The following is a 16,988-nucleotide window of genomic DNA, read 5'->3' as shown; positions in this document are numbered from 1 at the left end:
ATGGAGCAATGCTCTGACTCTGCTTCCTGTGTTCTTATGAACATGGGAAACCTCAGGCTCTGTTGCTCAACAGGAACATGAGCTCAACAGTTGACTTTGGGCAAGATATTGCCTTTCAGTCTTACTTGCCTTACAAATGTTGTGCGGCTAGAAAGCTACTCCTTGGAGGAAGTGCAGGATAACAGTACATAACATGAAAGCTAACTTAGGAGTAGCCCCATTCAGCTCATTGTGATTATCTTCTGGGTAACCATGCAGCGGCAGCTGTTATGTTTCAGAATGTCTGGGACTGTTTACTTCGGAGAAAGGGCAGATAAGAGGTGACATGATAGAAGTTTTATCAAATTATTTATGGCATGGAGAATGTGGAACAAGACAAGTTTTTCTCCCTCCTTGCCCTAGAACTCTTGAAGAACCAATGAAGCGGAAGGTTGGAAGATTCAGACAGTACTTCTTAATGCAGCACAATCTTAAAATATGGAACTTGCTCCTGCAGTAGACATGATGGACCACCAACCAAGGTGGCTTTGAAAGACAAATCCATGATGGCTATGCTTTACCTGCATACTTGAAGGCAGCAATGCTTCTGAATGCCAGTTGCTGGGAATGGTAGGAGGAGAGAGTGGTCTTGTGTTCGAATCCTGATTGCGGGTTTCCCACAGGCATCTGGTTGGCCATTTTGAGAGCAGGATGCTGGACTTGATGGACCATGGGCCTGATCCAGCAGGGCTCTTCTTGAATCCCAGAAACTAATCAGATGTTTGGCATAGCTTCCAACTCCACATGGTCTCGGCTTAGAAAGGATAACATCTCATGTCACACAGCCACAACAAATGCCACACAGCTAAATACTCTATAACTGCCACCTTCACCACAGCACATTTTGATTCTTATCAGTAATAAGGCAGAAGGCAAAACATTTAGCTTCTAGACTTCAGTATCTCTGGTGCTAGTCACCTGATAAATATCTGGTTTTAGTGGTTAACTGCATCCTTCCAGGATCCAGAGCACACCTAACAATCATATCACAACAGCAACAACAACAACAACTGGCTGATAGGTGAGGCCAGGCTGGTTTTCCCCTTGCCTTGATGTTGTGCCTCAGAAGGAGAGGGTGCAGTTTCCCAGTGGCCCTTGCTGCCCTGCCTGGTGGGAGAGGCCAGAGGATGCCTCCCTTTGCTTCTGCAGTCCTGGGGCAACTGGTTGTTGGACCAGAATGTTCTTCCTTGCAGAAAGAGGGGAAGCAAACTCACTTTAGAGAGATATAATGTATGCATGCAGAACTGGTGCCTTGCAGAAGTGTGCATGCACACGAAAGCTCATACCAAGAACTAACTTAGTTGGTCTTTAAGGTGCTACTGGAAGGAATTTTTTTTGTTTTGACTATGGCAGACCAACACGGCTACCTATCTGTAACTGGTGCCTTGTGTGGTTGAACTCCAGAATTTGGGTTTCCATAACACAGAATTTGAATCTTTGTTTTATTGTGAATAGTTTGCCTCTGACCTCAAGACTATTGCCCTGGTCCTCGCTGTGTGACATCAGGTCAGGAGTCACTAATACTGCTCCATCTCTCACTCTCCTTCTCTGGATGTAACTTGGAATTAATGACCTTCACAAAACTCAACCTGCAGGGGTCACTAGAGAAGTACTGGAAAAGAGGAGTGCAAAGCCACTTGATTGACACTTTGGCCCTACAACTAGCACTTATGAAGCTGGAAATAAGAGTCTCATGGAAGAACGGGAACATTTTTCTAATTGGCTAGGAACAGCAGTATTTCCTTCTGGAATTTTTTTGTATGTCCATTTTGTTTTAGGAACTGGAAGTAGAGAAAAAACACACACACAAAATCTCCAAATCGACTTTTACAAGCTTTGAAAATGATTACATGGGAAGAGCTGTGGGATTTGATTCAAGGGCATGTGGGAAAGGGAAGTTTTGAGGCATCTCATTCATGGCTGTGGGTGAAGGGCTTGGACAAGCTGCAGAAATAAAACAAGTCAGATTGAATTGGTTTTGCTCGAGGGATCAAGGATAACACACAAAGGTCTTTCTGAATTTCTTTTCAGGGGGCTGAGTGTTTTTAAATATCTCCAAAATAATGTGACAGACAGTGGAAGGACAACTGAAATATCCTATATTCCCTCAGACCCAGCTCATGTAAATAGAGGAGACTGTAAACCTGTTTCTAGACTGTACTACTTTTAGATATAGGGACTCCCTATCAAAAATAATAATAAAATCCCTTCATGTGGAAAACTCTTGTCAGGCTTAAGACTTCCAGCTTCACCTTCTCTCTGACATGCCATTTTCTCTGTGTATAAATATTTCTCCCTCTCAATACCAGTTTCTGGGGATACAAGGAAGCAGTGGGCTGCTGCACTCAGGTCCTGCTTGTGGATTTTCCATGCATGTGGCTTCCCATGCCTGTGGCTTGATCACTGTGAGAACAGGATGCTGGACTAAATGGGTCTTTGATTTAACTCAGCAGGGCTTTTCTTATATTCTTAAGTAACCATCAAGAGGGGGACATGGTAGAGATGTATAAAATTGTATGTGAGGAGAAAGCGGGCAGAGATAATTTTTTTCTCCCTCATAACACTGGAGCTCAGGAACATCAACAAAACTGAACGTTGGAATATTCAGGACAGACAAAATAAAGTTCTTCACACTGTGCCTTGTTAAACTATGGGATTCACTTCCATTAGAGATAGTGGTGGCTGCCAACTTGTATGGCTTTAAATTTCACGAAAGTTAAGATCACCATTGGCTACCAGCCATGGTGGCTAGGTTCTGCTCCTGCTGCTGGCCTCAGATTGCCTCTGAACGCAAGTTGCTGGAAATCACAAGGGCAGAGTGTACTGCTGTTGACCGCATGTCCTGCTTGTTGGTTTCCCAAAGGCAGCTGGTTGGCCTCTGTGAGAACAGGATGCTGGACTAGATGGGCCTTTGGCCTGATCCAACAGGGGCTCTTACATGTTTCTGCTCTGTGTCTACTGCCAGTATTGAACGAAGTCCTGTCCTACTGCTCGTATTGAAGGAAGCTTCAACAGCCCAGTTTGTTTTCATACATGGAAGGAGAAGAGAGGGCATCATTTTGTCCTTCACCTCAATTAGTGGACCTAACTTGAACTGAGAAGAAACCTCTTTCGTCGGCCCTAACCTCCCTGTGCACTGTCACCTGCATTGCCTTTTCCCCACCTAGCCCAACTCTGCAATTGACTGGGGTAAAGGAGGTTAAAATAGGGGAAAGTTGCACTCCCCTAATTTTTGAGCCCCTTTTTGATGTTGAAAACACACATACACTTTGTTTAACAAAACCTGGCTGATGGTATCGTGTTTCATTTGGCCTTCCGAATACTGACCCCAATGTGTGGTTTCCTCTTTCTTACAAGCTGTAAAACTGATTAAAATCTATACAAACAGAAATAGACTTTCTAGAAGGAAAGTGCTTTCTTCTTGGTACAGAAGTGTTTGGTGCCTTGTATATGTTGGCTAGGTCAGCCAGGGATGGTTCCAGGTTTGAGCAGGTTCTGGGCAAAGTGAATCCTGGGGGTGCTCATCAGGCAACAGTGGCAGCAGTGCTCTGAGCTGCACCAAACAACTGGGTCTAGCCACCACTTACATTAAGGCATCACTCTGGGGCAGAGGTTTTCAACCTCTTTGGGTCCATGGCTCCCTGGACCACATTCTTTCTGTGACACCCCAGTGGGTCTCAGGAGCCCAGTTATGTCACCCCTTGCCTGCAGAGCCGGCAGCCCCTCATCCCTTTTCGAACACCCTCCTTTGTGGAGTGTTCCTTCAGCCTCCTCTCTTCTCCCCTCTTCTTGTGAGTCCTCTGGGCAGCTGCAACTTCCACCCCAGTCTCTGAGCTGCCCCTTCCTGCCCCAAAGAGAGGTGCCTCCTCACACTGCCCCACAGGGACCCGGGAAGCACCCCCTGGCCAGCCCCAGAGGCACCATTCGCCTGGGGAGCTTGTAGCCAGAGCTGCTGCAACAAACAACTGCTCTGGGGCATTGTGAGAAATTTTAATGACTGCTGGACCCAGCAATCCAGCACTGCTCAAAGAACTAAAGCAGAGTTGATGTTTTCTGACAGGTGAGCCCAAGACAGGTGTTAGCTGGGGCTCTAGGCAGTGTAGGAAAGCAGTGTTTAATGTGGCCAGCAGCATGCTTTTGCAGAGGGCAGTGCTGCTGTGCCTTCCAAAACCTCAAAACCTCTCCCCTTTGCTCTGCCAGGTTTTCATATTCCAACAAGGCCAGACTTACACTGAAGCACTACCTGGTCACCATAAGCGACAAGGAATTGCATGTTGATGAACGAGTGGGCTGGCAGAGGAGGTTCACAGCACCCTCACTAGGCTAGCATTTATTCATTCATTTATTTGCTTATTACAGACTAGCAATTTTTGTAGACTTATATGCAAGTCTGGGCAAGACCTCTGGACCTTTTAACAGTTACAAAACCAAACAATTTAAGTGGTGAAGCTTTCCCCATCACTTCATGGCAGGAAAAGCCCTGCATTTACCTTGCCAGGCAGCTGCTAAAGTCACAGGAACTCTGTTGGAAGAAAAGTTGGCAGCCTTTCCATCATCAGTGCACACAGAACCAAATGGCAGAAGGCATGTCCTGGGCATGGAGCAAGAGGAGATTGCCTGGACATCTTGAAATGCACTATAGGGGTTAGAAAGCACCCCCATTCCCCATTAGAACTCATATCCTTTTCTTCCTCCCACCCCACATTTGCCTATAGGCTGTCATAACAGAAACTTACTTTATTCTATATCCCACCTTTATCTTTTGAAGGATCTCAAGGTGTACATCATGCTCCTCCTTCGCATTTCATCATCACAACAACTCTGTGAGGCAGATTAGGCTTTGAGAGGCAGTGGCTTTGAGAGCCATGAAGGTCACCTACTGAGCTTCATGGCTGAGTGGGGATTCAAATCTCCCAGGTCCTAGTCCGACACTCTAACCATTTCACAACAATGGCTTTCATGTACAAAATCATGCCATTCAAATTACAGAAAAACCACAAGGGAATACAAAGAAAGTATGCTAATTTAAACATGCCTAGCCTGTGCATTCCTGGTTTGCATATATTTTGTGGGCCCCATATTTCTTGCACTGAGATTTCCCTCTGTTTCCAATATTGCTTTCTAGCAGGGCTTTCTGGTAGTGCTCCTGGAGAATGGAATCCCTTCTTCTGGCTTCAGCAAATCACACGTAAATCACTTCCTTATTAATTCTAAGGCTGGGACTTGCGCCGCACCAAAGTAATCCACATTCTGTGCTAAGAATAAATTGCACAGATTAAGGACATTTGCATCTATTTGCTTTGCATAATTTGTTCTGCTTCCATGGTTTGGTTCTTAAAAGAGGTCGACATTGTTTGACCGTGAAAAGAGTGGCAGAGGTCGAAAGTTGTGGGGAGGGAGGGAGGGAGGGAAGGCCACAGAGACAAGAGTGAGGGACCGGAATAGATAGCAGGCAATGCCCACCTGGCTGCAGGAATGCCAGTTCACAAGCTGGACACCAAGACACATTCTCTTAAAGTCCCCCCCCCCCATTCCCCAGGAGGCAATCCTACCATTAGACAGAATGAAGCAGCCCAAAAGAGGGGAGGGATGAGGGTAGGATCTGCCACCCGAAGCAAGTAGCTTCACCTGACCTAATGCAGAAGGTCCCTTACTGGACCTCCTGGAGTGGCTGAGGGGGTCACTGCAGGTGAAGCCAACTTGTTTTGGTTCCTCCTCCCTTGTTGACATGTCAAATCAATGCTGTAGTACACTTACTGTATTTTTCTGTTTATAAGAAGCCCCCATGTGTAAGACACTCCCTATTTTTTGGGACTCAGATTTAAGAAAATGGGGAAGATGTATCTGTGTATAAGACTCCCCCTAATTTTGGCATTATTTTTTAGGGAAAAACCTAGTCTTATACATGGAAAAATACAGTACAGTACTTGGCATCTAACCAACTGGAATAGTGTCTGTCAGGCTCCAGTGACTTGGCTTCCTCCTCCCCCCCCCCCCTTTGGCCCTAGATGAGCAGGACAAAGCGAAACGAGTCCCTTACCATTTAAAGAATCTTTAATAATCAAAGATCCATTCTCAGAATAAAGGTGTTCCCAATTAAGAATTCTACCCACTTCCCTCCTAGTCACTTCCGTCTTGCAACCTGATCTCGCAACTATCCTGCTTTTTGTGTAGCTATGTGACCTCAGACTGATAGGCTGGACACTCTCCAGCAAGAAAGAGTCTGTTAGCTGTCTCTCTTCCAGCTCTTTTTCACTTTGCTGCTCACCCCTCAGTTCTTCCCAGCTTTTGTCTTCAGAACTATGCCCCTCTGCAAACCACTGTTCCGAATCGCCACTGCTGCTGGGCAGCTTCAGGATCCTGGTCAGGAGTGTGGGGGGGAGGCTCCCACCATTCCTCATCAGAGCAGTACTCCTCAGCCTGGTCTCTGACAGTGTTCCTCCTTTTTCAGTCTTTAGCAGATGTATAAAAGAGGGAACTTAAGCAGGTGCCCTTGAGTTACCCTAGTTGCAGAATAGGGAGAAATTCAGCAGGTGAATATTTTTCATGCATGAGGGTGATAGGGAAGCTGGGCTTGAAAGATTGAATAATAATAATAATAAATTTTATTTATATCCTGCCCTCTGCAGCCGAAGCCAGGCTCAGGGCGGCTAACAACAATAAAACAGTACAAAAGTACAACACAACACTCTAAAATCATTCATTATAAAATTAATTCAAATCAAGCCACTGGCAACCATTGGGCCAGAGCTCCGCGAAGATTGCCGAGGGAGGGGGTCAGGCTGTGCCCTGGCCAAAGGCCTGGTGGAACAGCTCTGGCTTGCAGGCCCTGCGGAAAGATGTCAAGTCCCGCAGGGCCCTAGTCTCTTGTGACAGAGTGTTCCACCAGATTGGAGCCACAGCCAAAAAAGCCCTGGCTCTAGTTGAGGCCAGCCTAACCTCTCTGTGGCCTGGGACCTTCAAGATGTTTTTATTTGAAGACCGTAAGTTTCTCTGTGGGACATACCAGGAGAGGCGGTCCCGTATGTACGAGGGTCCCAGGCCGTATAGGGCTTTAAAGGTTAAAACCAGCACCTTAAACCTGATCCTGTACTCCACCGGTCAGTCTCAAGGGCAGCCCCATGTAGAGCGAGTTACAATAATCCAGTCTGGAGGTGACCGTTGCATGGATCACAGTGGCTAGGTCAGGGCGAGAGAGGTAAGGAGCCAACTGCTTAGCTTGGTGGAGATGGAAACATGCAGCTGTTTCCATTTATTTGCTGCATTTTATCCCATCCTTCCTCAAAGGAGCTCGTTGACTATAGCATTTAGAAGTGGGTCAATCTTCACAACTCTATGAATTCTCCCTTCCGCGTCTACCAGGAGGCACCCTTGGGAAACTGTCTTGCCACTGCAGGGATGGCAGCAGATGAGTGACAAGTGCAGGTAGGAGACATCAGGGCTACCTTCCCTCCCAGTGAATCAGTTCCAGTCAAATAGGTTTTTGTTGCTTTCGTTGAACTCTGCAAAATGTATCTAGCTAGAGAGGATGCGGGCAAAACACACACACAGACACACACAAAAAAGACTATGTACATCAACCTTCCCAAACTTGATACTCTCAGGAGTTGTGATCCAAAACATCTTATCATCCCTGATCAGACATTATCAGGATACAGATGAGAAGATTATTAGGGGAGTGAATCTAAGATGTTGCATCACCACATTTTGAGAACTATGCTGTCACTCCAGGAATTTTGACAGCTATGTTTCACTTCTCATGCCCTTTTATGGTGTATCGTTCTGCATTCCACTTGTAGAAACCTTTCCTTGTTTGAAACCTTTGAGAAACACTTGATCACACCTTATTTGCATAAAGATATAACTGTGGTCTCTTGACCATTTGGATCTTATCATCATGTGCAGCCTACTGAGGCTTCACCAGCACTTCCTCACCACATTTCCATCTGCACATCTCATGCAAATATTCCTTGGTCTTTTTACCCACATTTTACTTTTTTACCTGCTATTTCCCCCATAGTTGGCAATTGTGGCAAGTAGGATCCTAGTCCTGCCTACTTTTGAAGTGATCAGTGCTATTTTTCTAGAAAAAGAGGAGCTGGTAAAGGTAAAGGACCCCTGGATGGTTAAGTCCAGTCAAAGGCAACTATGGGGTTGTGGTGCTCATCTCACCTTGAGGCCGAGGGAGCTGGCGTTTGTCCGCAGACAGCTTTCCAGGTCATGTGGCCAGTGTGACTAAACTGTGACAGAAACCAGAATACACAGAAATGCCATTTCCCTTCCCACTGCAGCGGTACCTATTTATCTACTTGAACTGGCATGCTTTCGAACTGCTAGGTTGGCGAGAGCTGGGACAAAGAAATGGGAGCTCACTTTATCATGGGTATTTGAACTGCCAACCTTCCAATCTGCAAGCCCAAGAGGCTTGGTGGTTTAGAGGAGCTGGAACTCACCATTGACACCTCCCTTGTTTAATAATAATAATAATAATAATAATAATAATAATAATAATATGTATACCCCACCCATCTGGCTGCATTTCCCCAGTCACTCTGGGCGGCTTGCAGAATATATAAAACATAATAAAACATCAAACATTAAAACAATGGCACCCACCTTCCCGCTGGAAAAAAGCCCTGGAAGTGATAGTATATATTTTTAAATTGTATCCTCCATACTTTGTTATCTGTTCCCAGCTTGTGCAGCTTGTGTAAACAGAGGATACACCTCAGGAGGGACTGCCTGGCCCAGCCTAACCTTTTTAGAGCAACTCTGGTGCCGTTTAAAACTTGAAAGGGTTCTGTTCCAGGAGCTGCCCTTTCAACTGGTTTCCTGTTGTCGCTTTGATGGTTATTTGCGGTTTGCACACAGGTTTAAAGTGGCAAATGGGGAAAACACCAAGCAAGCCAGTTGTCTTTGCAGCTGGAAGAATGGTGACAGGATGCCACACTCAGCCCCAAAGCAGAACAGCTGGAGAGAAACTGTGGATGTCTCTTTCTCTCCACTGCCACGTGTTAAAAGGAAAGAAAGAAAGAGAAGTGGAGATGTAAAGAAAACCCTGAGAGGAACTCGGAAGGGAGGGGCAGGAACTCCAAAGCCAAAAAAAACAAAACAAAACAAAGAGTCACTGAAAACAGAACTTCAAAATCCCAGCTGCAAGGGGGTGGGTTCAAAGGCAGTGACTGAGGCCGGGGAGAAGGCGACTCAGGCCTCTATCTTGAAAGGAGAGCAGGCACAGCACAATGAGAACTGGAGGATCAGAACTGGAAGGCAAAAGAAAATCCCCTTGTCTGTTCAGCAACTTCTTAACAGGCACAGCTAGGAATTCCTTCCTCCTCTGTTCTCCTGATTCTCAAACACACGCACACACACATACACACTTTACATGTGGTGTTATGTTTCCAGGCCAGCTGTGTGATGTGGCTGATTTAGGATTGCCAGCTGGCTGCTATTCCATTTGTTCGTTTGTTTTGCCTTCTGGGTACTGTCCTCCCCCCTCCCTGCTTCCAAACCTTAGTGCTAGTTAGGGGAAACTTTGCAAACTCTTTAATGAATTATCAGTCGTATGGAAAAGAGCGATGGGAGGCCTGTCTCACCCCCTCCCCCACCCAATCTGGAAGGGCTAGCAACCCCGGGCTCAGCTAACATAATTCAATAGTACATCTGTGAGCCGGGAGGAAAAAAATAGCCTAGCACAATGGAAAGAGGATATGAAATCTTTGCAGTCCAGACCAACTTATTTCTTGTTGGCCCTTGAAGCATGTGAGAAAAGCTCATGTGTGTGAAAATGACAGAAAACCCCAGAACCTTTCAGAAATGTCACACATCTTAGTGAAACCTCTAGCATCCCTCAAAATTTCTCAGATATTCTGCTCAAGCAACTTGTTGCCTGCATTTTGCCTTGAAAATCTCTCAAGGGAATGGAGGCGTATGACATTTCTTGGACATTTTGCTCAAGCGGGAACCTCCTGACTTGCCTCGATTTTCACTTTAGGTGAAATCTGGTAGCAGCTCTAAGCTCCAGAGCAGCCACGCCTACCCCTTATACAGTGGTACCGCATACAGTGGTACCTCGGGTTAAGAACTTAATTCGTTCTGGAGCTCCGTTCTGAACCTGAAACTGTTCTTAACCTCAAGCACCACTTTAGCTAATGGGGCCTACTACTGCGTGATTTCTGTTCTCATCCTGAAGCAAAGTTCTTAATCCGAGGTACTATTTCTGGCTTAGCGGAGTCTGTAACCTGAAGTGTCTGTAACCTGAAGCGTCTGTAACCCGAGGTACCACTGTAATGTGTTCTCCTGCCTGGGGAGGCTTGGTGCCTGCAACTCTTTTCCGCCAACGCTGTCTGCTTGTTAGGGTGGTCTGTGCCCACTTCCTGTTTCCCTTTCTGCCTGAGGTTACTACTATTATTTATCACCATAACAAGACCAATGAGACATGTAAAAGATACATCAGACACTATAAGTGATTGTTCCAGAAGATTAGCAGGCACCATCAATTTAGGCTGCATACACACCGTACATCACCCACCCGTAAAGGTTTTGTAGCAGGTAAGGCTATTCGTTGCATGTTAGCTACAGTATGAGAGGCAGTACTGCACTTTCCGCTCAAGTTCTCATAGAAATCTTGTTGGCCATTATGGGAACAAAGTGCCCGTCTAAATGGCTTCTTAAGGTGTTATGCAGTTGTGTTGCAAATCCACTATCTTCTTTAGCATGGGTCCCCATTTTCCAGATCTGGATCATTATTTATTTAGGTTTTCAGTTTTACAGTAGTGTGTCTATATATAAAGGTTTCTGGTGCTGGCATGATCACATCACACAACTTGACTCTTCCCCCCCCCCCTCTCTCTGTCACTCTGTCTCTCTCTTACCTACCCAGACTCAAACTCTGGCTGCAATGGATAAACAAATGTAGAGATTCCAGGGCTTTGCTTCTGCTCAGTTTAGATAGCACATTGTCCAACTCTATTAAGACCTCAAGTATGGGTATCAATGGGAGAGGGGGCAGGCAAGAGTGGCTGGCAGGTGAAGTGGCAGTTATTGACTTCAAAAGCCAGTGAAACCTCCGTCTTTATTGCAAAATCATAACAGGAAAAGATGGCTCAGTACAGTAGGTATTCAACCATTCAGAAATGTGAAATCGTAACAGTTTCTTACTCTTGAAAAAGCTTTCACCCCACTCATCTAGAGAGACATTTCACATGAACAGTTGCCAGTAAGTCAAAGTGTTAAGCATTATATTCGCAAGACTTGCAAGCCTCAGCCACCCTTCCCTCCTGTGTAGCTGCGAGGAGGTTGCCATGGCCCCAGCCTCAGACCCTGAGGCAGAGGTGGATGAGCTAAGTGAGTCCAAGAGTTCCCAACACGGAGTCTGAGGCCAGCCTCCAGGACACCTTTTTCCTGAGCCTGATTTACCGGAGGAGTCAAGTACCTCATGCTTCACTTTACCCACCCCCCAGGGCAGGAAATACGCAAGGCAGGAAGACATAGAAAGGAGAAGTACTTGGCTTCAAAGTACTTGGATAGGGGGACTCATAAAGTAGGAGTGGGAGATCTTTCTCAGACCACTTTGGCTCCTGGACAACCTCCCAAGGACCACGTGCTGGTGGTGGGTAGGGACACAACAGGGCCAGCCCTCCCATTAGACAAGCTGAAGCAGCCACCATGGGCGGTAGAATCCCACAAAGTGGTCCCGCATGGGTGACACACACACACACACACACACACACACACTGGTGTCACGTGGCTGCAATCTCTTCCAGTGAGATCTTGCAGTGGTGAATCTTCATGAGGCCTTAAAAACAAGAACCACAGGCTGATGTGTAAATGTGGAGAGCTGGACTTACGATTGGGAAAACAAGATATGGAGAGAAACTGAAATTGACAGATTCACCCATCCCACTCGCACCAAAGCAATAATGCTACAGAAGCTGCTTGAGATAATCATGCCTTGAGATTCTGAGGCAGAAAAGCAAGAATATGTCAGGTTTAGACAGGGAGAAGTAGTGTAAGAGATGTAAGCATGTACATAAAGGGCAATGCTCCCCCCACTCGTCACCGCATAAGCATATTTATTTATGTACCTGGTTTCAGTTATTTTTGAGTTTTAGAAGTGACTATAGCGGAGGAGATATGGTAGGGGAGGAAACTGAGCTGGCCAGATGAGAAGGTAAAAGGGAAAGCGGAAACGGTCATTGACGCAAACACCAAGCCAGTGGCCCCATGTGCACACCACACTGCTGTTACTTTCCGCTTTATCTGTTTTAGCTACAATGCCTTGGCCGTCTTTACTTCACACACATGGGGACCACAGCCCCCTCCACCACCCACGCTCTTCCTCCCAGGGTCTGCAGCAAAGAGAGGTGTGTGTGTGTGTGTGTGTGTGTGTGTGTGTGTGTAAGAGAGAGGGGGGGGAATTCAACAAATTCAAAAGGTCACTATTAAGAGGCCAGTGACCTCCTTAATGATGTTACACACTGGTGTTCTGTTTGGCTGCTTTTCTGATGGGCAACTGTGAAGAGAAAAAGTCTCCCTAAAATAGCAGCTCATAAAACCTTTGGTCTTGGGCTGTCAAATTGCAGCATGAGCTTCAGAAAAAGCAAATTTCTAGCCAGTTACCTGCACATAACAAACAACCCAGTCGTTGTTCTAAATCCAGAGAAGTTAACATCCTGTTTATGTATTTGGAACAACAAACCACAAGGTGTTGAAACCTCAAATTAAAAAGATTTGGACTCCATTAACACAGCAGCCCTGTGATGGGGTATTCCTGTGTACGGTGGTACCTCGCAAGACGAATGCCTCGTAAGACGAAAAACTCGCAAGACGAAAGATTTTTTCATTTTTTGAGTTGCTTCGCAAGATGAATTTCCCTATGGGCTTGCTTTGCAAGACGAAAACGTCTTGCAAGTTTGATTTTCAATGCATCCCTATGGGAATCCGTGCTTTGCAAGACGAAAAATTCGCAAGACGAAAAAACTCGCAGAATGAATTAATTTCGTCTTGCGAGGTACCACTGTACTGGGAACTTTCATCAGAGGTCAGATGCCATTGCTTTGTGTAGCAGGAGGCATGCAGAGGTGTTGTCACTCTTTTCCCCAAAAGAGCTGTTCACTCCATATAGCATTGGATCCACTTATTATATTGGTTGAGTGGAAATTTTGTCATGAAAAGAACTGGGAAGAGTATGTACATCTCATGGTTTGATTATTTATGTGTGTTTTAAAGTATTTTCATAAGATTTATATCCCAGCCTCTAAAAATACTTTCCAAAGTACCAAAAGAACATAAGAAGAGCCCTTTTGAATCAGGCCTAAGGCCCGTCGAGTCCAACATCCTGCTCACACAGTGGCCATCCCAATGCCCATGGGAGACCTGCAAGCAGGAATTGAGCAAAAAAAGCACTCTTCCTACTTGTGATTCCCCACATCTGGTATACAGAGGCACACTGCCTCTGACAGATAGCTCTGTCCTCCTTGAATTTGTCTAATCCTCTTCAAAGTGTTGGTGCTGACTTTTAAAGCCCTAAACGGCCTCAGTCCAGTATACCTGAAGAAGCGTCTCCACCCCCATTGTTCTGCCCAGACACTGAGGTTCAGTGCCGAGGGCCTTCTGGTGGTCCCCTCACTGTGAGAAGCCAAGTTACAGGGAACCAGGCAGAGGGCCTTCTCAGTAGTGGCACCCGCACTGTGGAATGCCTCCCACCAGATGTCAAAGAGATGTCAAACAACTACCAGACTTTTAGAAGACATCTGAAGGCAGCCCTGTTTAGGGAAGCTTTTAATGTTTAACAGACCACTGTATTTTAATATTTTGTTGGAAGCCGCCCAGAGTGTATAAATAAATAAATTATTATTATTATTATTATTATTATTATTATTATTATTATTATTATTATTATTAAAGCCATCCAAGATGGAGCAGACAATCTCACACAAACTGAGCACTTATTGTGCTCATCCAGCTTTGCCAGGCTGTGAAGTTGATCTTTAGGTTTCTAGCATATTCTTTATCAAATAATGTTCAGATCTTTGATATACTGATTGCTGGTAATTAAAGGCCAATGATGGGGGGGGGGGAGCTCCCGGGTTTCTGTTCCTTGATATGGTGCATTCAGAATCTGAGTCACATCACTTCTGAAAGGAGTTTCATGCAGCACAGGTCCGGGAGGATTCTAAGACTGTGAACAACTGCAAGGTCCAAAGAGCCTAAGGAGGCTGTCCAGCGAGGTGGTTATGAATAGATGCCACCATCAGAGTCTAAACAGGTCCTTATTTGGGGGTTTTCACTGCAACTGCAGTGGTGCGTATTGTTGCTGATTTGCGCTCAATTTGAAACAATTGTTCTATGGAAAAGAGCTTCCTGGAAATGCTAAGAAACAATGCATAAACATACCCACAGAGTTGCAAGGGTTGCTTTTAACCCAACCTCACTCCTGTGCCTTCCACAGCTTGCAGAGCTTTGCCTGCTAGGTCCTGCACATCAAGCTGGTGTTAAAGGCACAAGAGCAGATGTGTTTCCAGGTCAGTTGGCTACTCTGCATAGCAATCCAAAATACTGAAGGAGAGCAGCACAATTATTACCTGCTCCAAGAAGCCCTTTCAGTGCTTGGGATAGTCTCCTCTGAAACACATATGGAGCTCTCCTAATCCCCACTGGTATACAAAGCCATCCAAAAGATGCTATAAAGGTAATAAGCAGCCGGAAGTCTTCGTCTAGTCTTGCATGCCAAAATCCTTTCTGTGTCTCAGACTGTAAAGATTCTAGCTTTTGAAAGTTATGGCAACATGCCATCTATTGTGAGTAGAGAGTAGTAGCATCTCTTCAGTGTTTGGTTCAATGGCTTTGGGTCAATGCAAATACAAGATTTGCCTGATGCTGTGCCCATCCAAGAAGTACTGTTTTTTACTGATGCTAAAAAGCCTTCACTTTGTAGTTTTTTCAGTTTCTCTTGCACTGGGTGGCTGAGGGCAGCAAGACAGTTTTCTTCATAGAAAAGGGGTTGATTATAAACCACTCGGGAATTGTAGCTGTGTGCAAGGAATGGGGTCTTCTAACACTTCTTGGCACCCTTAATAAACTACAGGATTATTTGGAGGAAGCCATGACAGTATTCTGTGGTCACTGAGCATGTTCAGTACTCTTTGGGCAGTTGTGTGTGGGGGGGGGGGGAATTTGCCGCTTAACTCCCTCCCCAAACCTTTCCTACTTCTGCAAAGCTTAGGGTTCCTATCCGCATGCAAATACCTCCATCACATTTCACAGTGGCTCTGTTTTGACTGCAGTCCTACTGGCACTCACCAACCGAGATCGCTGTTGGAGGGAGTGGTACCAGAAAATAAATGTACAAGCACTGCTATGCGTGAACTTACCTCTGTGAGGACCATTCTGTCTCACGTTTGGAAGGTGAGGGGGGAAACATTTTCTGTATCTCAGAGTCCTTATGGTATTGGCTCTTCCAAAAACCTTGCAAAAGTGGGATGAGCCAGTACAAACAGAACTGCAGAGAAATTAGAGGTTTCTTTTTTTCAGAGAAGGGGTAAGAAGCAGATTTAGGGATGGGCATGTATTGTTTGCAATATAAGTCTAATACATGTCTATATAACGGGTTACCAATGTGGTGCTTTTGTGTACACATGTGTCCCCAAAGGTCCACCATGGTGTTCCCAGGGATCCTCTCCCCTCAGTGGAATTAACTTTGAAAGAAGCATTCTGTTACAGCCTATATAATAAGTTGCAGCATGTGTGTAATGCCTGCAACAGTTTATCCGGTTTGCAATGTGCAGGGGGGTAACTTCTGGTCTCTATCTTTATGGGCATGTTTGTGCAATAAATTTAAAGCTCTACTGAGAATACATCTCTTCAGTCTAGCTTTTCCTGAATAAGCATGCAAGGAATACATGCTTGGTTAGAAGTAAGTCCCACCAATTTCAGTGGGACTGACTCTGAGCGTAGAATTGCAGCCTGACTCTCCTTCCACTTTTATTTCCCCAACTATGAGCCTATAGTCAATGCTTTTTTCCCTTACCTTTTAAAAATCATTGTATAGCACAGTCTGATAGAAGCTGCTGTCCAAAACATCTGACCTTGTAATTTGAAATCATCTTCATTATAGTGCTACAGGTTTGCAGGTTGCTTTCAATGGTCTCATTGGGTCTGCTCCATCTTATCTGTAAGATGGGAGTCTGTAGTAGAAGGAACAGCTGCAGTAGTCAAACCAGTCTCTTTGTTCATTTAATGACCCCAACTTAGCCTGCCAAGCGCCTTTTTCACATGTCTAAAGAGTTGGCCAAGTACAGATGTGTTGCCATAAAAAACGATAAGCCAAGGGCTAGTCTGGGCTAGTCTCATCTGGAGCTGGTGGCTGAGAAGACACAGAAGTTTGACTTGCACCCTGTACTGAAATCAAAGCTATGGCTTTGGGGGCCTCGCTGGAAACCTAATGGGGGAGCAAGAGCTGCTGGAACATTAATGCCACAAGTCAGCTTATATATATGCATAAATAAAACTATATATCTAAAAGACACCACCAACTCCAGTGACCTTAATGTCAAGGAAACTGAAACTGAGGTAAGCGCTACCACCCATGATGTCTTTCACCACTCAGAGACTAGGGCACACATAGCACTGACCTTAGAAGTGGAATATTGTTTCCTGGGAGAAGACCTGTGAACTAAGTGTTAAAATGGAAGAAGGAACAACAGTGCTCTTGGAGCAGATTAAGTTGATGCTTCAGTAGCAAGTAGAGCAGCAAACCCAGTCTTAAAGGAGCAATGGAGACTTTTCACATGCAGCTGAAGGGGAGTTCCCACTTGAGGTGGTGAGGGTCTGTCTGATCAGCTGCTCTGAGGCACTGTGAAGACCCAGAAGCCCAGTGCTTTAGATGTGTGGTGCAGATGTGGCCTGAGTTGGAGATGATATGGATATTCTGGCTACAAGTGATGTGT

This window comes from Podarcis gaigeae, assembly GCF_964106915.1.
Source record: "Podarcis gaigeae genome assembly, chromosome: 10".
Classification (NCBI taxonomy): domain Eukaryota; kingdom Metazoa; phylum Chordata; class Lepidosauria; order Squamata; family Lacertidae; genus Podarcis; species Podarcis gaigeae.
This window is presented reverse-complemented; position numbering follows the sequence as displayed.